A 23,556-nucleotide genomic window follows, 5' to 3' on the forward strand; every position below is an offset into this window, starting at 1 on the left:
AGAGCAATCTACACTTTCATGAGCTACCCTATGATCCAGCCATTGCACTACTGGGTATTTACCCCAAAGATACAGATGTAGTGAAGAGAAGGGCCATATGCACCCTAATGTTCATAGCAGCATTGTCCATAATAGCTAAATCGTGGAAGGAACCAAGAGGCCCTTCAACAGATGACTGGATTAAGAGGACGTGGTCCATATATACAATGGAATATTACTCAGCCATCAAAAAGAATAATTTCTCAATGTTTGCAGCAATATGGACGGGACTGGAGGAGATAATGCTAAGCAAAATAAGTCAAGCAGAGAAAGACAATTATCATATGGTTTCACTCATTTATGGAACATAAGAAGTAGGAAGATCAGTAGGAGAAGAAAGGGAAGAAGAAAGGGGGGGTAAACAGAAGGCGGAATGAACCATGAGAGACTATGGACTCTGGGAAACAAACTGAGGGCTTCAGAGGGGAGGGGGGTGGGGGAATGGGATAGGTCGGTGATGGGTATTAAGGAGGGCACATATTGCATGGTGCACTTGGTGTTATACGCAAGTATGAATCATGGAACTTTACATCAAAAACCAGGGATGTACTGTATGGTGACTAACATAATATAATAAAAAATATTATTAAAAAAATAGCTCTACTGAAGTATAATTTACATACCACAAAATGCATGAACTTTAAGTGTACAAATGAATGATCCAATTCCAGAACATTTCCATCGTTCCCCAGACATTCCTTGTGCCCATTTGCAGTCACTTCCTGTTCCCTCAGCTTCAGTCAACCACTTGACTACTTTTTGTTTTTACAGATTAATTTATATTTCCTTTTTGTAAATTGCCCACTTTGTCCATTTGCCTGTTGGAGTACTAGTGATTGTCTTAGTGAGATATGAATCATTTGAAGACTAACTCTGTAAGTACAATTAAAAATACAAACCTCTTAGGTCAGTCTACATATCCTTGCCCACCTGTCCAATTATTCGTCTTGAAGTTCCCACCTCCACTGTGTGCTCCAGACACTCTGTCCTTGTTTCTTTTGATGCCAGGCACAGAGGTCTTTCCTTTGCTTGAATCCTTCATCTCCCTACTGCCCATCTCACTTGCTCCTACCTGTATTGTGGCTTTTGGTACAAATAATGCTTTTCAGAGAAACCTTCCTTGATTGTCTCAGCTGACTTCAGATCTTCCCAGTATGACTCCCCATTCTTTGGCTTCAAAGAGGCTTACCACTTTTTATAATGATTCATTTGAGAGTGGTCATGATTTTCAGGTCTGTCTTGCTCAGTATGTTGAAAGCTCTGTGAAGGTAGCTCATTACTGTATCCCAGCCCTTGACTGCCCCTTCCCTCCTTTCTCTCCTTCCTTCCTTCCTTCCTTCCTTCCTTCCTTCCTTCCTTCCTTCCTTCCTTCCTTCCTTCCTTCCTTCCTCTTTTTCAGTTTGTTGTTTCCTCTTAACTTTGTTTATGGTATATTTGGATCTTTAGAAATATGTAAATTTTTATGTAATCAGGCTCATGATTTTTTTCTTTACAGTTTCTTTCTTTACTTTTATGCTTAGAAGTGCCTTTTCTACATGAGAACAAATAAATAGTGACTTATATTTTCTTCTAGTTCTTTCATTTTTTTAATAAAAAATTTTAGTGCTCTTATCCACTTGGTGTTTATATTGGTTTATAGTGTGAAGAGTACAACGTAAAGCAACTGTATTTTTACAAACAATTAACATATTACCCTAATCTCATCTGTGAAATAAATCTATCATCTCCTCACCAGTTGGAAATGTCACCTTTATTTGATAGTAAATACCTAGGTATGCTAGGTTGTATTTCTGGGCTTTCTAGCATGTGCCGCTGATATCTCTGTTTTAGTGCAAGCACCATAAAGATCAAGGAACCTCTAATTGTAGTTATATTACCATTGTAGAGATTGCGACAAGGCTGTTCCAGTCTTCAGGACTATTTTGTTTGTCACTGAAAGCACATAACTGGCCACGCTGACTCTCTGCACCACTGTTATCAGCCCAGTGAGCCTGAGGCTGCCCCTAGACTAAAAGAGTCTTTCTTGATGTACCTGCAAAGTCACATTTCTGGATCTATGAGGCTGCAGAATAGCATGAATGCCTGTTCTACATGGCTGCATGCTGCTTACCTCTGATATTCTATGTCAGCGGTCTCAAAATGAAACTTTCCAGACAATGCTGGTAGCAAAAGTGGGTGAAGTAGGCTGGGTAGCAGATAACATGGAGAAGCGGGGTCTGTGGGCACCTGGAGAGTGCAGGTTTGTTTAAAGACATTCAAATGGTTTATAAGCAAGGCATGCAGAGGACTGGATTTGCCGTGATGACCACAAGTTTTGGCCTCTGACCTGTATAGCCACTATATGGCAATGTCTAGTTTATATATAGATTGTTTCATTTGATTCCTACAACAACCCTTTGGGTAGCTATTACCAATATGCCCATTTTAGAGGACACACACTATGCTTTCAAGAGGCTGGAGAACTTGCTTAAGTCCTTATAGGGACCCCTTATAAGGGGCCCGGGATTCTGACATGATCCTGAATTCTATTGGCTCTCGTCCACACCACACGATCTACAATGAGTACAAGAATAACAAGGAGAGAAGCTTTATTCAGGGGAGGATGAGCTATTTTTGTTATAGAATCTAAAAATACCAGAATCTAAGTAACCTGCAAAGTACTAATAAGCCTGACTCTGCCCAAATTCTGAATGTCAGGGAGTGAAACAGGGAGAAGTGACACCAGGCAGTGCTGGTGGGGAGGGCCTGGTGCATATCCATCTGGGGTTAGCCTGGCCAAAGAGGCTGTGGACTGAACAGTCCATATGCATTTACCCGCTTATTGTCACAGCCATTTGGGAAACTCCCAGAGAAAGGCTGATGGAGAGGACCCAGAGACTCACATTACCAGGTCGTTTCAAAGCTGATGTGGGCTGTCTCTCTCTGTCTCTCTCTCTCTCCTCCTCCTTCCCTCCCTCCTTCATCCTCTCCTGCCCCTTTCCTGCCTATATCCCCTGGTACTCAAGCGCTCTAAGGGTGGACCACTGTTTTGCTTGTAAGTCCAAGATTCAGCAGCTCCAAGTCTTTCTGGATAATTTACTGAATGTAGGTGTGAAGGCTTAGGAAAAGAAGACTGTTCTTTCGGAGCCTTCAACACCCCACCTCCAACATAAAGGCTGTGGCAGTGGCTCAGATGCCAGAGAACTCTTCAACTCATCTGAAAGGAGAAGTTAAGAGCATATGGGGAATGAGTAATTCTGCTGTTAGAGACCTCCTGCCTTTGGCTAAACTTAAGAGCAGGAAGAAGATCCTAATGAGCTTGAATATGGAAGAAGACCCCATTTTGTGGGGCACTAACTGCCAGTGTATTTGTCTGAGCTGATAACCTTGTGGGAATGCTGGAGACAGTGTGATGACTGAAGGTCTCTTCCAGATAAAGAACAGAGCCTTCAAGGGAGCCAGAGGGGATATACAGGGGCCTTCCTGGGCTCTGTGGTAGGTTTCTAACACTGAACTAGTCCCCTTCATTAAGCCTCTGGTTTCTGACCTGGAAATTAAGGAAACTCCAAATGAGCACATTTTTAGAAAAGTGGGAAAGCTGCATCTGTATAGAAGACATTCCATCTATATAGGGATGAATTATCTAGACTGAATAGCAATGGAAAGCCCTAGACTGAGGAGTTAAGTCACTTCACTGGTACACTGTAAGGAGTCTAAAGATAGAGAACAGATCCATAAACATAAAATTCACTATCTTAACCATTTTAAAGTATACAGTCTAGTAGGATTAGGAATATTCAACTACTGAGGAACCATTCTCTAGAACTCTCTTCATCCTTCAAAACTGAAGCTGTTCCTGTTAAACAACCACTCCTCCCAGTCCTTGGCAACCGCCATTCTACTTTCTGTCTCTATGAATTGGACAAGTCCGAGTACCTCATAAGTGTAGTCATATAGTATTTAGCTTTTTGTGACTTCCTTAGTTCACTTAGCATAACGTCTTCAAGGTTCATTCATGTTGTAGCATGTGTCAGAATTTTCTTCCTTTTTAAGGCTGAATAATATCCCATTGTATGTATACATCACATTTTGTCCATTCATTCATCTGCACATGGACACCTGGGTTGTTTCTACCTTTTGGCTATTGTCAATAGTGTTGCTATGGACATGGAAGTGCAAATATCTCTTCAACACCCTGGTTTTAATTATTTTGGGAATATACTCAGAAGTGGAATTGCTGGATCATATGGTAATTCTATTTTTAATTTTTTGAGGAACCATTATACTGTTTTCCATAGGGGCTGCATCATTTCATATTCTCACCAACAGTTCATAAGTCTTCCAATTTCTCTACATCCTCACCAACACTTCCTTCCTTCCTCCTTCTCTCCCTTTTTCCTTCCTTCCTTCCTTCCTTCCTTCCTTCCTTCCTTCCTTCCTTCCTTCCTTCCTTCCTTCCATATATTTTTTTAAATAATTGCCATCTGAATGGGTATGAGGTGGTATCTCAGTTGATTTGCATTTTCCTAATGTCTAGTGATCTTGAATATCTTTTTATGTGCTTATAGGCCATTTGTATATCTTCTTTGGAGAAATGTCTATTCAAGTCCTTTGCCTATTTTAAAATCTGGTTGTTTTTCTGTTCTTGAGTTGGAAGAGAAGTCTTTCCATGCTCATATCTCTAGGACTTAGAATAACACCTGCCATGAAAAAATATTTGTTGAATAAATATGTCCTAGGTCTTTCTGATCCAATGATCTTATTTCAAGATTTGGTACAAGTCATGACCAATAACTAGAGCTGGAAAGTCATAACGATGGATGAAATACATTAATAATGAAATTGTTTAAAATACAAAGAAGTAAATTTTGAACACTACCACTTTATTGGTTGAATGTCCTATGGATCAATCCAGTCTACTTAGTTTTCCTGCTATCTAAATCAGATTTTGGTTTAGATAGCATCAGCCATGGGGATGGGAGAAGAGAGAAGGGAGAGAGGCATTTAGTTAAACACATGATCGCTTTTTAGAAAAGTACATATGCAAGAAAGGTGGCATGTTTCCTCAGAAGGTTAAACAAAATGTCTGCCCATTTCTTCTAGCTACCATCTTTGATTTACCTTGAGTCATTTTCTTCCCCTGAAAGACCCTCAAGTCTCAGCACTGACTCTGGAGGATAGGAAAATCACTTGGGCTGTGCTTCCCATCTTGCCACTGGATGGCAGTATCCCCTTGTATGCCTACCCTGAAGGAGCCTTCACCAGTCAGCAGAATCTTGATTTGCCCAATTGGAGAAGAGGGTCGACTAGAGATTTTAGTAGAATCACTTATTTTTTTAAATAGAATAATTAACATTCTTCGTGTTTGTTCCAGAGCCCAAAGAACCTTGACTCCAGCATCTGCTCTTCTGATACTTCTTCCCTTCAGCCAAATCCAATTTACTTGCACCACCTTAGTCCATTGTGCTAATAAACCCTCAAGGATACCTCTTTGTAACCAACGAACTACAGCATATGTTTTGCACTATACTGTGGGGAAGGAGAGGTTCTTATTTGACTTTGCATTCCGGGCACTTACCATGGTGCTTGTACACAGTGGGGAGTCTCAAGACTTGTTGGGTAAACCCACCAGGTAGAAGAAACAGAACAATAAATGAGGACTCCTTTACCAGTATATCCAAATAACGTACATGCTAAAAATGAGCCATAAGAATAACATATTTTTCTGAATATAAATTTAATACATACAATTTGATAGGTGATACATTATATTTCTTTTTTTAATTAGACCTAATATTGAATTAGTATTTCTCATATGTATATTTTCATGCTCCCATCTGCTTTTTTCCTGAATTTTCTTTCTGAACTTTGCCATTTTTGTTGTCATACTTGAGTCCTGAAATCGTTGAAATTTTTGAGTGTCGTCCTTAACAAATCTCTGCTACTCATTTCCTACATTCAATTAGTCACATCTATTTATTCAATTTCCTAAATATCCCTCAAAATGTGTCTACATTGTTTCATCCTCACTGCCTCTGTCCTGGCCCAGCCTCTACCATCTGTCTCTGGCAGTGCCTTAACTTCTAATTAGACTCTCCACCTCTGATCTTGACTCTTGTCAACTCTTTCCCCACACTGCAACTACAGTGATCATTTCCAAGTATAAATCTGTGCATGTCACACCCTTACTTTGAGGGCTTCTTGTCACCTTTGACATGAAAGTGTAAGCTCCCCAACCTAGCACCTGGAGCCCCTCTAACTCCTCTAGCGCCCTCTTTCTTTAGTCTCTACCTTAAGATTTACCTTCCTGCAATGGTGACCGCTGCTGTGGCTTGAGAATTACTTCTGTAGTGTTTATCTTCCCTTTCCCTCATTTGTCTTTCCATTCCCTTTGTCTGCCTAACATTTCATCTTTAAAACTCCACTTAAAATCACCATTTCCAGGAGCCTTCTATGCCCCCTGGAGACTAGGACAAATGGACTTCCTCTGCTCCATGTCACCCTATCCCTACCCCATTGTAACATACTATATTCTATGATTTTTGCAAATTTATGTGTCTGTTTATGTGTGTAAATTCCTTTGTCTTGTGTGTACCTTTTCCTAGCACAGTGTATGACTCATGGTGGATGCTACACAGATGTTTGCTAAATGAATAAAAGTGCTGCTAGTTGACATTTATTGAGCATTTGCTAATTACTAGATATATACAAAGCAGTTATCCTTTATCTTATTTGATTTTCACAATGGCTCTCTTTGGTAGTTATGCTGAGTTTAACAGGTAAGGAAACTGAGGATTGGAGAGATCACACAGCAGGGAAGTGGTGGAGACACCCACATCTGCCTCCTGGCAGAGTTGGCTGTACAGGATACTATTTTTCCTCTATTAGGGATCTGTAAAGGTCCTTCATATGTAAAAGTCATTATACCTTTGTTAGTCCTATTTGTTGTAAATATTTCCCTTTAGTTTTGATGCTTTCTAATTTTCTATTTGACCATCTTGACATTTAAGATCATTCAATTATTAAATAGTAATGTTTTAATTATGAAATCAGTCACTGTTTTCTTTGATAACTTATTCCATGGACTATGCTTTGAAAGTTTTATCCTTTCTAAGTTCAGTTGGTTACCTATATTGTTATTCTATATCTTAACAGCCTCATTGTTTTAAATTTAACTCTTTTCCCACCAAATAGTAAATATTTCTAAAACAATTTATTAAATAGTGCTTTCTATTAGGTTATGACACTTTTATCATTTGTCAAATTCTTAAAAGTACCCCTGTGTTGGGGAATTTTGCTTATCGGCATGTCAACTCTCAAACTATTACCACAGTATTTTATGATTTATTTTCTATTCAGCAAGATAAGTCCTGTCTCTTACACACATGCTCCCCACACTCCAATAATTTTCTTTTTGCAGCATTATCTTGGCTGATCTCACCTATTGTTTTTAAGATGATCTTTGACATTTTTCTCATCTTTAAAACATTAATTGCAATAATTTTTAAAAATATAAATGTACAACAATAAGGAAATATAGAATATTAAAATAAATTAAATCTAGAAATTTAACAGTTTGTTTTATTTTCTCATGGTTTTCATTCTATGTGAATATGAGTGATACGCTGGAATCATGTTGTAATACATCTTAGTATCCTCTTTCTCCCCTCAAAAGTTACCTTGTAAGCATTTTCATATCTGACTAGATTTTGAAATGATGAGTCTTAATCTTGTGCAATTTTCACTCATATAAAAGCCTGAAAGTCTATTTAGTGACCCCCCTATTGTTGGACATTTAGGTTATTACAAAAATTTTGTTTCCTTTAAACAGTGTTATGATGAAAATTCATGCAAATACATTTTTGTTCACATTGGCTGATTTCCTTAGAGTATATTTCTAGTTCTGTGCCAACAGGTATGAGCAATTTTAAGGCTCCTAATAGCTTTTTTAAAAGACTGCACAAATTTAAACTCCTACTAGCAGTACATGAAAATATCTGTTTCCACTGTACTCTTGCCAACAGTTGAGTATTATTATCTCATTGAGATTTTCATTGGGGTTATGTTAAATCTATAAATCAATTTAAAAAGAATGGCCTTCTTTACAATATTGATTCTTTTCTTCCAGGAAAATGGTGTGTCTCCATTTAATTAAATCTTTATTTTATATCGCTCAGTGAAACTTTGTTGTTTTCTTTACGTAAATCTTGCACATTTATGACTGGGGTTATTTCTGGGTATATTATGGTATTTTTACTTTTGTTTTTTTGTTTTTGTTTGCCATGTGAATATCATTAAAACATTATATCTTCTTCTTTTCCAAAAGTGTGTCTTACAAGCATTTGACCCTGTAGATGCTCTTGAAAAAGCAAAGGGGTTCTGTGCTCAAACTGGTTTGGAAAAGGCTATGACCTTCACCTGGAAAGTCTCATGGAAGCTTGAGAAATCCTATTGTAAAGATTGTTACCACACACAGCGCATCCCAAACTTATTTGATCATAGAATTTTCTAATGTAAACACAAAAATTTTAATGTAAAGTCTGTTATCATTTAGTAGGACTGATATTCTGGGAAGCCTAATTTTGTGGGCTGACAGATGGCCCCAATTCTTCATTCTTTCCTGTAACTCTATCTTTTGCCATGAAACTGTGGAGAGCTTTTCTACTGTGATTGTAAACACAGCCACGCGACTTGGCCAATGGATGTTAGCAAATACAAAGCACACAGAGCCTTTAGAGTGCACTTGATCACTGTTGCGGTCTTCCATACCCATGAAGAAAAATGTGCTTTTTGGAAGATAAGGCATGTGAAGCAAAGCTGAGTTACACCAGTCAGTCATCCCAGTTGGGAACATACTAGTTCAGTCAAAAACCAGTCAACCCTGTCTGTGAAAGTGAGTCCAGCCAAGACTGGAAGAACCATTCACTGGACTTCAGACTTATGAGCTGAATAACTCCTGGTTGTTTTGAATCACTGAATTTTGGGGTAGCTTGTTACATGGCATTATTATGGCAATAGTTAACTATCAACCTTAAGCAGGTTTGATATAGGTAGGTAGTTTAAGCTTGATAGTCCTCATTATATTAAGAAAATTCCATTTCATTTCGATTTTTCTAAATACTTGTAGCCAAAAATGTTATTGAATAGCTTTTGGGCAGCCATTGAGATTATTTTAAGCTTTTCTAATTGAACTACTGATGTGATATTTTATATTAATTGACTTTCTATTAATACCCTGTCTTGGCCTTCCTAGGTTAAGTCATTCTTGGTTGTAGTTGATCATTATTTGAATGTACTATTGAATTCCATATGCTAGTATTCTCCTTAGGGATTTAGCATCTGTATTCATAAGTAAAATTAGCTCGTAGTTTCCTATTTTGGTCCATCTTTCTCATTTTGGGTATAAGGCATGTGCTAACCTCATAAAATGACTCGGTGAGGTTCTAGTCTTTGCCTATGCTCCAGATTATTTTTTGTAACTTGGAAATCGTTTAGTCCTTAAAAAACAAATGGAATTCATTGCTAAAGCCATCTGATCATTGTAACTTTCTGAGAGCTGGTCACTTCTTTGGTAGTTTTAATGTTTAATTTTTCACTCTGATTTTTGGTTTTAAGGTTTTCTACTTACTTTAAATTACATTTTAGAAAATTCAAATTACTTTTATGACGGGCAATGATATGCATCCTATACTTTGTGTAATGGAAGCTATCTTAGTTATTTTAGAAGCAAGTCTGATATAATTAACTAACTAAGTACATACCGGGCCATTTATTCCAATAACTACAGCTTAATATCAGACCTACATGAGTTTTCATCTTAATGTGACCTAGTATTTCTGTATATAATGGTGTGGCTGCCATATCCTTGAACTTTTTGAGGGCTGGGTTGTAGGGAGCATTGTCTGACAATAGTTTGATATGTTTCTTAGGGTTGGAGAATATAGACTGGAAGAAGTAACCTGGATTCAAAATTGTTGGAACTGCACATACTTTTACATGATTTGTGTCCATAATGTAAGAAAATACTTGAAAGTGGAACTCTTCTAAAAATGCAAGAACCTGATTGTCTGCTGTAGTTTGCTACTACAGATTTCCTTACAGATGAGGGTAGAAGAGGTAAGGGGAGAGAGAACAAGTCACAGAGGAAAAAGTAATGGGATGTCATGAAGAGAATTTATGGATTCTGAGTTGAGACTGTGATCCCAGCTATATAGAAATAATTAAATATCTTTTTCATAGGGTTATTGTGAGGATTTTCTGAGCAAGGGCCTGATACATAACTAACACTCAATAGATACTAGTTAATCATAATAAATAACCATAATGATGACAAATGATGTCCATAAAACCAAGCTTCTGCCACAGCCGGCTCTGTGAACTTGCTCAAGTCTCTTGGCTTCCCTGGGCCTCAGTTTCCCATTTGTTAGGTGGAGGATGGCCTCATGACTCCCAGACCATGTGATCTGTGGCCCCCAGTAGAGACTGAGAAGGACAGAGAGTGAGAGAACACAGTAGAGGTGCTGCTAAGTGGAGTGTTTGTCTGGGCGTCAGGGCTCCGTCCACATCTGGGTGGGATGGCAGAGGCTGTGTAGGGCCCTTCACTCACCTCCACTCACCTCTCACTAAGGGACGACCTGAGTGTGAGTGTGCTGGGAGTGGTGTCTGCAGTGACATATTTCTCAGCACATTCATGGCCCATCAGAGCAAGGGTTGACAGACCAAGCACTGAGCAGAAAACACACTGACAAACAAACAACAATGAAAACCAAAAACAGGATTCCCAGTGCCCCTCCATGTGAATTTCAGATAAACCATGAATACCTGTTCAGCATTAGTATGTCCCAAACATTGCATGGGAACTCTTCATACTAAAAAATTATTTGTCGTTTGAATTCAGTTCTCTGGGCTTTCCTGCCTGGTCCACTGTCCAGATCTCCTGGGTGGGAAGGCTGCAGTAAATCTGTCTCAGATCGAATTGTTTCCTTAAATCAAAGATCTGAGTTCTAGAATCTCTATCTCTCCTGCGATCTCTTCTTTCTTCTTTGAGAGAAAAGGACAGAGTAACTAGATGGGGAAATTTGTTTGCCATAAATTACCAAGAGAAGAGCTTCCCCAGATTCAATGAGGCAATTATTATATCTTGAGTAAAGAACGATTGATTATTCCAAACAAACGAACCAGACTGGTTTAACGGAAATCTGTATCTATAACCTGCTGTAGTTGTTAAGTCGGAAGTAAATATATTCTTAATAACCAACTGATACGTATTTAATGTACAGTAACTTGCCTGCTAAGCTTAAATGACATGCACAGTTAATTAAAACTATCTCTGTATCAAGTCCTCTGGGAAAATATGTTACACACGCTCTGACTTGGGATTTTTTTCCACCTTGCCTTCCCAACCGAGCCCCTGTTGGTAGATTTTACTATGATCTGTATGGAGGTCTGCAGAAATTTTTGCTGGACAACTCTCATCCTTTTCAGGGATATGGCAATTCCACTCATCAGTTCAGATCTTCAGCACGCTCCAAGCTGAGGCTGCAGAGGCTGGTACCGCAAAGCCTGCTTGGCTGCCTAGCGGTGGGGGTTGTATCCCAGTTTGCTCACTAATTTGCGGTTCACACTGGGCCTTTCGCTTTACCTCTCTGAGCTTGAGTTTCCAATTTGTGAAACAAACGTAACCTCTCACAGATTTGGCAACAGGTCAAAAAAAGGCTGGACAGGATTTAAAGGCATAGGCCAACCTTGACTTGTTAAATGGGTCTCCAAGTGTGCCAGTCCCTTCTGCTGTGTGAACCCCAGATTTGGTGCTGGTTGGAGAAGGCTGTGAGAAGTTCAGTTATTTATCCATTCACTCATTTTTTTTTCTTCTGTTCAACAAGTATTTGATACTGAGTGTTTACTGTACCCAAGATCTCCTGAATAGCACAACTGGAGAGACAAAATCCCACTCCCAGCTGGGTCTCTTGAGATATATTAACTTAAATGTATGCAATTCAGCCAGTCATTATACTCCTCTCAGTTTGTTTCCTTTTCTGCAAAGTGAGGATAGTGCCTTCCCTACAAATCATTGAGTGGCTGTGAAGTTCCAATGAGATAATATTTGCACGAATGCTTGCAAAGTCTAAAGAATTAACATATAAATGTCTATTTTCCCCAGCAGTGGTGGTTCGCTAGAATTCCACAGAACCCATCGGATTTGCAGATTGGCAGCATGCTGAGGGCCAGCATGCGCCAGCGTGAGCGCCTGGGCAAGGCTGGCAGGTCAGGGGGCTGGGCAGCTCAGCCTCCTGAAGACGCCTAAGGCTGAGAGCCAGCCAAATTATTAATAAAGCCTGACTGCCCTGCAGGATGTAGAGAATAGAAAGTACTTTCGAAGACATGACCTCGTTTGATTTATGGAGCATCACTAAGAGGATCAGAGAACAGCTATCCTCTTTCTCATTTTATGTCTAAAGAAACGGAACTTCTGAAGAAGGGAAATGAGTGGTCCAAGGTCACTCCATGCAACTGAAATCAGGACTAGTGTGCAGGTCTTTCCTTTATGCCACAGTTGCTTTCAAAAAGAACAGTTCATTCACCATCAGACTGAGAGCCCGAGAGCTTGGCTGCACCCAGACCTCAGGGAGTGTGCATGCTGGGGCCAGGAGTCTCTGAGTGAATTTGAGACAGATCTGTTTTGAACCGCAGAGCTTAGCAAGTGACTTCGGGCTGCATTTTCGCCACTCAGCCCTTCGCTGGATGCTCTTGTGTAGGGGATAGACAGGACAAGAGTGTGGTTGTCCTAGGTGGGTGGGGGTTGACTAGGTTGGGTTACGCCTGAAAGTGGTCACCAGAGCTGCTGACCTTCTGGGGACAACCGCAGCCTTCCCTGATGCTGTGGTTGTGTCTCTACGAGGGCGGCTCTCAGAGGGCGCAATAAAAAGTTAATATCCGATTGCAGTGGGAAGACATAAGCCAGCTATAATTACTTGGGTGTGTAGATATTAAGGGCCGATGTAATTATAATTCCAAGGTAATGGGGGGAGTACACTCAGCAAGGTTTTCTGCTAATGTTGCCTTTTTTCCTTTTGTGTCTCAAATTCCCTGCATTCATCAGATAAAACTCATCTCTGGCCATGCGGCAGGTCCTCCCACACTCCTTCTAAAGAACAGCGGGTGACCCGGGGTGGGGCCTGGGGCCTGGTAGGGACCTCTAGGGCTGCCCAGTGTGTGCTGAGGGACCACCGAGTTTTGTCTTTCCTGTCTGCAGCCCTCCTCTCCTGCTGGAGGAGCTCTGTCACTAAAACAACACCAGGGCCTCCGTCTCCTTGTCCTGTGTGGCCCTCAGATTGGCTATCCTGGACATGAGGAGGTGGACGAGGACGATCTCCAAGGACCCCTGTAACTCTGAGCCTTCTGTTTCTGGGAACCATGGCTGCTCCAGGAAATGCCAGATCCAGGCCTTGAGGGCAACCTGTGAGGCAGAAACAAAGTGAGAATTATAGACAGGCTCACTAGCCACCCCCACCTCACGTGCTCTGTTGCCGCGTGGGGCTTGTGGCTGTTCCGTTGGACGGCACTGGTACAGAGCACTCCCATCATTGCGTGAGGTCCTACTGGGCAGCACTAAGGGTGGTCCTGGGAGGAAGAGTGGGTTATGGGGCACCTAGAATGAGGTGGTGGAGGGAAGTGGGGTTTGGGGTCTGGGCAGGCCTGGCTTACCATCCTGGAGCAGCCGTTTAGACTTATGTGACTTGGGCAAATCCCTGAACTTTTCTGAATCTCTGTAAAATGAAAATTACAATACCATTTTGTGGAGTATTTTGAGTGTTGGTGATTTAAATATCACTATATTCAGCATCAAAATAAAACAGATATGCAGAGAGAGGTTGGTGGGGCCACTGCCTCGTCACCCTTTCCAGCAGCTCCTGCCCCAGAAGGGCATCTGCTGGACTATTGCGGGAAGAGGTACACATGGAGATTGCTTCCCCAAGCCTTCTTCTAGCTTGGCTACCTTTGCAGTTGAGCAACCAACTGAAGTGCTTGACTCGATTACTCTCTTCTCTTTTATACAAAGAGAGTGAGGGCCTGACCATTTCTCTCTACACTCCCCTCTCTTCACCCCAAACCCCGTGCCTCCACCTGTCATCCTCTTAGGGTTGCCAGATTTAGCAGGATTCCCAGTTAAATTGCAAATTCAGATGAGCAATGAATACTTTTTTTAGTATCCCATGCAATGTTTAGAACATACTTATACTAAAAAATTATTTGTTGTCTGTCTGAAATTCTAATTTAACTGGGTGTGCTGCTGCATTTTATCTGTATTTACCCTCATCGCTTACTGTGTTAGGCCTGGATGTCAGGGGCAAGATCAGAAGGTGCTCCAAACGCGTGAGAGGCCCGGGGCAGTCACCAGGTGTCTGCTCACATTTCGCAGGTGTCTTTGGTGTGTGTCTTCATGTGACAAGGGAAGGGGGTGAGTGAAGGGAATTCAGAGGTCTTCCCGGAATGAAGGCTGTAAGTCTGGGTTAGTTATGTGGGCAGGGGCAATGACGCCATCTTTGTGGACCTCTTTCAATGTTCTTGCCAGTGACCAAGGTCTCAGTGTCTCAGGCTCCACCATCTTGATGCTCTAACAGTGAACAGAAGAAATTCACTGCTTGATTTGACAGGATTGGTTTTTCCTGTGAGTCCAGGCCAGTGTGTGGGGCTGGGGCTCCCACTCAGAGGAAACAGCCCCTCTGTGCATGGTGGGGTCTCCTTCCTCTTCCTATTCTGTCCAGATTCGCCGGTGCCACTCCCAAGGGAACCACTGAGCCTGCTCCCATGCTCTGTGCTCTGGTCTCCCTTCCACTCCCGTGTATGCCTCAGGCTGTGTGTGTACGGTGTGGCCAGGAGGACGGAACGTGAGAGACAAAACATTGCTGTCTGTGAGGCTCCTGCTGCAAGCCCCTGCTGCTGGTCCTGATTGTTCCCCTCCCCCTTGCCTGTGCCCTTCTCTTCCTTCCACCCAGGTTGGCGACAATACCACCCGACTTCTATCACTCATTCAGGTCACAGCTGTCCTGTTCTTAGGTTCCTTTTACCCACAGGGATCTCTGAATAGACTCTGAAGATGACCCTTCCCACACCTTCCCCATAATCCCATTACCCTTTACAGGAACCTTTTTCTCCCCGTGCATCCACGTGTTGCTTCCCAGATACTCAATCATCTCCGCCTTATGCTGTGTTCCAGACACCATCCGCTCCTGCCACCCCTTTCCGCTTGATTTTCTCTTTTGCTAATTACTCCCTGTCTGGCAGGTTCTACTCCAGCCGCACTGCCTGTAGGAAGCCTTTGCTGGGCACCTGGTTCTCGAATCCCTCCCTCCTGCACAGGGCTGGCCACGTGCGCCGGCGTCTGCTGTGGCAGCACCAGGCTCCTGTTGCCAGTCAGACCCTTCCTCAGCTACCTAGTGAGAACTAAAAAGGACACAAAAGGACGGGTCTAAAACCTTTAGTCTCTCTAATACCTGGTCCAGTGTGCCCGGTGCACGGAAATCCGGGGCTGAAGTATCGAAGCACAGGGATCCCATGGAGGGCGTGGCAGTGGTGTCAGGGAGCTGACACGCCCTTCCGGGCGGCTCCGTCTGGGGCAGAACACTGCTTCTCCGGGTCACTCAGAGGGTCACCCTTTACTTATGCATGTACTTTGTAGCTGAAGAAACTTGTTTCCAAATGAGATATTATGCAGAGCCTTAGCGTACTGGACAGATACCAACACCGCAGCTGTGGAGGAGAGGGAGGAGGGAGGAGGGCTCAGAGCCTGTCCCCTTGCCCCTGTGGGGGCGAGGGGGTTCTGCACAGAGAGTTAAGCCACCCCATGAGAAGTCATGTGCCCCTCCACCTTGTCAGGTCTGGGGATTCAGTCTGCTGTCTGCGTGGAAGGCTCTCTGTGCATGTGCTTGATGGCTTGGTTCGAATTTGACTTGGCCGTTTTGTGCTATTTCCCTTTCAGCGTCTCCCTTCTCTCACTGTCTCAGCCCCACCTCGTGCCCCTGGAAGCTGCAGGCATTACTGTCCTGTCCTGTTTCACATCAGCCCTGCGCCTCATCCCGGACTGTAAACATCACACTGACGCTTGACAGGTTGTGACATACTCCACGACTAGACATTTTTTTAGCTGTCAGGGGGGACCAGCTGATGGGCTCTTCTCCAAACGTTTGCTGGGCTCTGGCGGGTCTTTCTGGGGGCTGTGGAGGCTCCTCACCTGCTGGGGGTGAGTGCTGTCCATGTGCCTCTGCTCCGCTTTCCTTTCCTGGAGGCTGGGCTGGTCCTGCGGGAAGGTGGGGGGTGCAGAGGCCCTGGGGAATGGCACAGGTCACAGCTTCCTTTCTGGTGTGACTCAGTCTATGCTTGTCTTCTGCAGAATGTCTGAGAGCAGAACCAGGTCAGGATGGCCACATCAGACTCATTCCTCCTGAAAGGGCACAGAGAAAGTACTATTCTTCACAATGAACTAGCCCCTTGCCACATCAAAGCTTTTCCTGATGCACTTTTCTCCCCGTTCTGCTAGGTCTAGCATCCTCCCAGACCTAGTATGTATCTCCACAGTAGGACCAATAATACTGAAAGCTAACATATTCTCAGCTCTTACTATCTAGCAGGCTTTATAACTACTTAACACATATCAACTCATTTAATCCTTACAACAAACCAATGATGTAGGCATTGTGTTGTACCCGTTTCATAGAGGAGAAGTTCAAGGCACAGAGAGCTTAACCACTTGCCCAAGGTCACCAGCTGGAAAGAGGTGGGGTTGGGGTTTGAATTCAGGCGGTCTGGCTCTAGTAACATTATGGCCTTCCCAGCAATTTTTGCCCTGCCTACTCTGCAGAGTTGTCATGAAGTTCAAATGAGCCAATGGATGATAAAGCACTTGGAAAAGCATAAAATTATTATGCAAACATAAGGTGTTTTATGAACAGCTTGCTCCTTCACCAGATACTGGGATGACAGTCAGATTTGACTGTTTAATTAATTTAAAGGCAAACCTGTCAGGTGGAGGCAGAGAATATAGGCCCCATCAGACTTTAAGAACATCTCTGTCTTTCCCAATGCCTTCGGATGGCTTTGATTTTCTCCTCGCTAAATTTCCTCGGCGCTGCTCTATTGAGAATTTTCACCAAGTTCCTTAGTTAAACAGTGAGATGGCCTCCTAAGAGTCATAGAGAAAAGCAGGCTTTGAGACCACTAGCCCTTTCAACCCAGGGAATATCTAACCTGGATCTTCCCTGTCTTTGCTTTAATAATTCTCTATGGATCTGTCCTTCATGGCTTTTTATAAAGCTTTGCAAAATCTATTTTATATGTATTATTTATATATTATACACCCTGCCCTTCCAACAAAGCCTGTCCACTCACACCCTCTCAGAGAGGACCGACACAGAACTTCAGAATCAAAGCAAGTGGGCAGGGGGGATCTGGGTGAAAGGGAAGGGCCTTAGCAAGCAGCCTGTGCAGGTCTCCAGGTCCTTTGGCTGGCATCTCTATTGGAATGCACATCAGAATGCCCATAGCAATGAAAAACTCACTCCTTTTGGATGCCAGCCCCCACTGGCTCCCTTCTGTTGACCCTCATGGAGTCAGAGCACATCTAGAGTTGGTCTTCTAATTTTTTCAACAGTCCCATAATTTTTCTGAGTGTATCCTGAATTCTGCTTCCAGTAGGAAGATTAAATATTCAGTAGTACACACAAACCTTATCTTAGAACCACATCTTTTCTTCAGGTGGAGGGAAGCCTAGTTGGCATAAGTAGAACTTGACTTTCCTTGATGTTTGGTTGCCTTGAATTGTCCCTGATCTATTCTCACTGTTTCTGATTTTTAGGCCCTTGTCTGCCTCACTCCACAGGGGCTTAAGGTCGTTACTCTGGGATCCTGCTGCCACCTGCCTCTCTTTAGATTTATCAGGCCTGCTCATCAAGTTTTCCTTAGCAGTCCCAAAATTGGTGTCCCTGTGCTTTGCAAGATACGGCAACAAAAGAGTGTGAATCAGCCAGAATAACATTAAACAATCAACTTGGCTCCATCTGTGATCAAAACATCACTCTTATGGTCTAAAATCCAAACACTTAGGAGGAAATCTGTGAGGTCATAATCATGTTTCAACTATTTAAAAAAGGCGTCTTATTTTCTGTTCTTTTCCTTTTCAGCCCTGAGAACCTAAGTGAAAGGCCCCAAGGAAATGTAAATGTTATAAAATGATTTAAAAGTCTTTTCATGCTGAGAATAAAAAATCTTATAATAAAGTGGTGACGACAAGCTGAGCCTCTACCAAGTGCCAGACTACGTGGGACATGTTGTAGATTTCATCTCCTTTAATAACACAAAACTGTTCAGCAAGTGAAGACTATACAGGTGCGAAGCTGAAGAGTCAGAAGTCAGTACTCTGGGAAAAATGAGTATTCTGAGTTTGACTGAAGGCCATCAATTCCTTCCGATCATAAAACAGGAAGTGCAAAGGCTTTTCATCCTGGTAGAGTGGGGATGGAGTCAGTCGGGGTGTTGGCATCCCTTGCACAGTACCTGGCATAGATCAGCACTAGGACAGTGGTGAGAGAGGACACAGGGCCTCAGGGAATCACGCATGTGGGTCATGTCCACAATCAGCCCGAAACACCAAATCTGGTCAGTAAGCATGAATGGAGAGCCTGTGCTTTGCTTGGTCCTGATTTAACTGCCAGGGAGACAGAAAGATGCCCAGTAAAACATAAGTCCTGGTAGCCTCCCCGAAGGACCTTATAGATGTAGGAGAAACAATAGAAATACACATAAATTATTAAAATCAGACAAGGATAAAGGCACAGGTAAGTAAGACATACAAAATGTGCTAGAATATGGAATATTCAGGAATCCAAATAAAACTCAAAGGATCAAGATGCCCACATTTCAGTAGAATACTCATTAGGGTTTCTAGCACTCTGCTAAGTGTTATGGGAATCACCTGAGTTGTGACACAAGGTTCTTCAGAAATAATTTGTATCTAATAAGAGAGACAAAAAGTACACTGGACCACAAGTTGCGAAAGTGTTGGACTTGGAGACACAGCCCATAAAGCCATGAGGGCATTGTTTCAGGAGAGGATGCCCCTTTAAATTCCTCTTCTGTTCTGTTTCTGTTCACAGCTCCTTGGCTGGCATGATATGCCCCTCTTGAGGACAACTGGGAAGTCATGGTAGGAGGGGGGCTCTCAGATGCCACCTGCTACATTTAACAGGGACTTAGGGTGGCTGATGAGCTCCACAGCTCATCCTTAATTAGGAAAGCCGCTAAAAACGCCACCAGAGAGCCCTGCCCCAGCGCCGAGAAGCTGTCTGTTTGCTAATGCGAATTGCTTGGGTTGATTGATACTTGTTTTGCGATTCCTTCCGTCAGCTTTCTCTGGTCCGGCCATCTGTTTTCTACCCAACAGGAGGCACGTTGGCTCCGATCCTTGCCTGATTTGCAATGGAGGCGACTTAATGGTGGGTTGGGGGCTTGAACTGGGGCTTGGCAGAGATGTGCTTTTGGCATAGAATCATCTCTGAAAGAATGCAGGCATCGTGGGCTGGAAAGACTTCTTGGGCTTTGGGTTATAGTGTCTGAGATTCAAAGCCAAAGTGAGCAGAGGACCCTCTGATGATACTTGAGCTTCTGGGAAGAAGAGCATCTGCCTTCCATAAGTCCATTCGGCAGCCTTTCCCATTCGATATCCCAGCAACCTGGACATTTTAACGTCTGCCCACTGGAAAAAGATTACAGTTTATTCTTCTGAGTCAGAGCCCATCTTTCTTTGGCAATAATCACATAAAGAACATTATACTGAAAAGGGGAAACAAGAAAGTAAGGTTGGAGACACACCCACATACACTTCTCCATATTAAAGATCTGAGGGCAGTGCAGAAGAATAAATGATGAATTAGTTTAAATTATGTTACCAACAGTAGCCCTGAGAAATTGAGAGTTTAAAATGGCCTATAGAGTTTTAAATCATCAGCAAAATCTTTAGAAGGGAATCAACTCATGATGTGAGCCTTAATGCCTGGATAATGTTTGGATAAGTGAAGCAACAAGGAATGGGTGGAGAAGAAATCTATTTAACACATAAATACATATGTATGCTATGCATATGGGCTAAACTTTGCTTTAATAATAGTCTGGCTAGAAAAAATGCTAAGTTGCCAAACTATGTTTGCTAAATTATCTCTCCAGCATCAGTGTGAGGATGTTGCTGGAAACCACAGAGGAGGAGGACTTTCAGCCCCAGAAGGAAAGTGCAGGAACTGCTCAGCTATGCTGGACAGGATCTGCTGTGTCAGCTGGAGCGAAGGGATTGAGCTGGCTGCTGATTTCAGAGCCATGGGTACAAGGTAGTGGGGCCAGGGGAGGCCCAGCAGCTGCCACCACCAGCGTGCCAAACTCCGGTTCCATGCATGGAGGTCCAATGAACACAAAGGAGAGTCCAACTCCTTATATGTCTGGGATGTTTGGCAATGGCATAAATCCAGCCATTGGAGGGAATGTAGGAAGCCACAAGCAATTCTAGGAACTCATAAGAATTGAGGGTACCAAGGCCCCATGTAACCAAGCTGGAGATCTGACACATCACTGGTGGTGGTGGTAAGAAAAATGTTGACTAGGGAAAGAGATAGAAGTGCAGTATGCCATGGAAGGGTTGGGAATGAAGTGCACTGAAGAATCTGTGGGTTTGAGGAGCAGAGCGTTTTCCCCTGGCATTTGGCATGTGGACTCATGAGATGGAGCTGAGGCCCACGTATCCCATCTGTGTTCACCTCTGCTGACTTGAATTTCAAGTGCTTCCTGTCCGTGGCAGAGCTGGGCACAAAAAGGGCTACAGGTGAAAGAGGACATTGGCTGTCCCTATGAAGCTGTAGGGTCCTGGGACATGTAGAGCAGAGAGGAAGAGGAATGACTGAACAGCATATTTCCTAAAAGTTTTCCAGAAAGAAAGAAAAAAAAGCCTCACTCCATAGGCCAAGGAAGACTCCCAGTAAGGAACTATGAGACTTGTGACTCTGTAAAAGGGAGATGCAGGGACTAATGGCAGGACTTATCACTCTGAATTTAACAGCTTAAAAAGCTGACAATAGTAAACCAAACAAACAAACAAACAAACAAACAAACAAAAATGACCAAACCCTGCTAGGTGAGGCTCCAAGTTCAGTACTTACAAATCAAGAAAGAAAACAGCATTTTTTGTTGTTTTATTTAATTATCTTTTCTTTGCTGAAGATTTAGTATTTCGTTTATGGTTGAAAATGTAGGTCAACAACTTTTTAAAAACTTAATAGCAGTTAATCGGTAGTTAATAAATTACTAATTTGTTTCAAAATAAAAAATATGAGGTATACATATATGCATACATAGACATGTATACGTATATACACACATACATATGCACACACATATGGCACACAAATATCACTTGTATATTTAAATAGGCAACCCAAGTGTTCCTAAGTCCTTTAGTTTTGGGTCATCCTTTCCTTTGCTATGCAAATGAAATGATTTGGGGCTCCCATCCTTTGCACCAGTTGGATGTTTTGCATCAAAATGCAGTATTTTGCTTTGGTAAGTGCATGTGTTGGGAGGATGGAGAGTTTCCCTGGTCAATGTTCACTCCAGAATTCTCCTGCTACTGCATTCTCAGTCCTTGCTTGGATCCTGTATAGCTGCTCTGTCCTCTCTCTTTCTTTTCTTTCCAGCATTATTTAAATATAATTGACACATAACAAGGTGTAAGTGTAAGGTGTACAACATGTTGATTAGATATGTTTATAAATTGCAAAATGATTGCCACATGGTATTAGCTACCACTTTCATCCTGCCACATAGTTACCAATTCCTTTTTGGGGGGTGAGAATAATTAAGATCTACTCTCTTAGCAGCATTCAAGTATATGATATGGTGTTCTTAGCTATAATCACTATGCTATAAGTAGTCCCCAAATTTATTAATCTTGTAATGGGGAGCTTGTATCCTTTGAGCAGTACCTCCCAATTTTCCCTGTATTCCAACCCCTGGGAATCACTACCCTATACCCTGATTCTTCAAGTTTGCCCTTTTTAGATTCTACAGATGAGTGCTATCATACAGTTTGTCTTTCTCTGACTTATTTCACTCAGGCTAATGTCCTTGAGGTCCATCCAAGTTGTTCTAAGTGGCAGAATTTCCTTCTTTATAATGGCTTGGTAATACTTCATTATATATATGCACACCAGGTCTTCTTTATTCATTCATCGGTTGACAGACACTTGGGTTGTTTCCATATCTTGGCTATTGTGAATAATGCCACAATAAATATAGGAGTGCAGATACCTTTTCAATATTCCATTTTCATTTTTTTTGGATATACACCCAGGAATGGAATTGGGTTGAGTAGATGTGATATATGGAAGATTTCTTAGGGTCTTTGGAACCTACAGCGGTTCTTTACATGTTATGTGATTCACCTCCAGTGTCTCACTCATGCTTTTTGATGAAGAAATGCCTCAGTCCTCCTCCCCCTCCTGCAGACAAATCTTTTAGTCTTAGGAAGAGTCAGGTGCCTTAGCTGAGGTCACAGCTGATAAAAGGTGGAGTAAGAACTAGAGTGTGCTTATATGATGCTTCTGCTCATAACATGACCAACCATCCAAGAACTCAGAACAGTGCCAGAAACAGGTTTATTTACAAGGGAGAAAAAGAGTAAATACTCGAGAGAATAAAGCCCAGAAAGGGAGAGAGAGAAAGGTATTGATCCAACCCTCTCTGCCTCTTGCTCCACACCACCTGGCCTGTGTTCTGAGTATCCAGCGCCTGCTCACAGAAAAGAAAGAAGAGATGTATGTACCGGAGGGGCAGGGGTCAGAGGCAGAGCTGTGCTTATCTATGCTGTCCTTCCAAAAGAAAGTTTTACACTTCAGTATGTTCTCCCTTTTCTCCCAAGAAGAATAAAGTAAACACACAGCTGTGGCATGTCTGTCTCCCAGCACCACACTCCTGGGTTGCCCCTCCCCACCACAGAGCTTCCTTCTTTATCCCTTCACACCAAACACTTTCAAAGTTAATTTCTAAAAGCTGGGAACACTTGATAGTTTTAATTAATCCTATGCCTGGGGAAATATGATTTTGTGCATCCGAGGCCTCTCGGCTTCTCTGGATAGATAGCTTGTTCCGGGTAATGCCAGTGTTTCCAATTTAGCTGTGATTATGCCAACGACTCGTTTGTTTGTTTGTTTATTACCTAAAAGAGAAGCTAACGCTGATGTGTGTGTCCTCAGGAAGAGATTTCTGGTTTTCCTAATAATGCTTCCTAGTTAAGCAGCACTTTATGCTTTTCATGGTGCTCTCATGTTAGCATCTCTGCGTCAGCCCTGTGAGGCGGGGAGGGAAGGTGCTGTTCCTCCACATAGAGAGGGAGAAACTGAGGCTCAGAGAAGTTTGTTGGTTTGTGAGGTGCAAACCAGAGCTGATTGACCTGTAGATCGGGATTCTTTATAGAATTGATTCTTCTTTCCCTGATAATTCGAGTCA

This window comes from Ursus maritimus, unplaced genomic scaffold, assembly GCF_017311325.1.
Source record: "Ursus maritimus isolate PB19 unplaced genomic scaffold, ASM1731132v1 scaffold_11, whole genome shotgun sequence".
Lineage (NCBI taxonomy): Eukaryota > Metazoa > Chordata > Mammalia > Carnivora > Ursidae > Ursus > Ursus maritimus.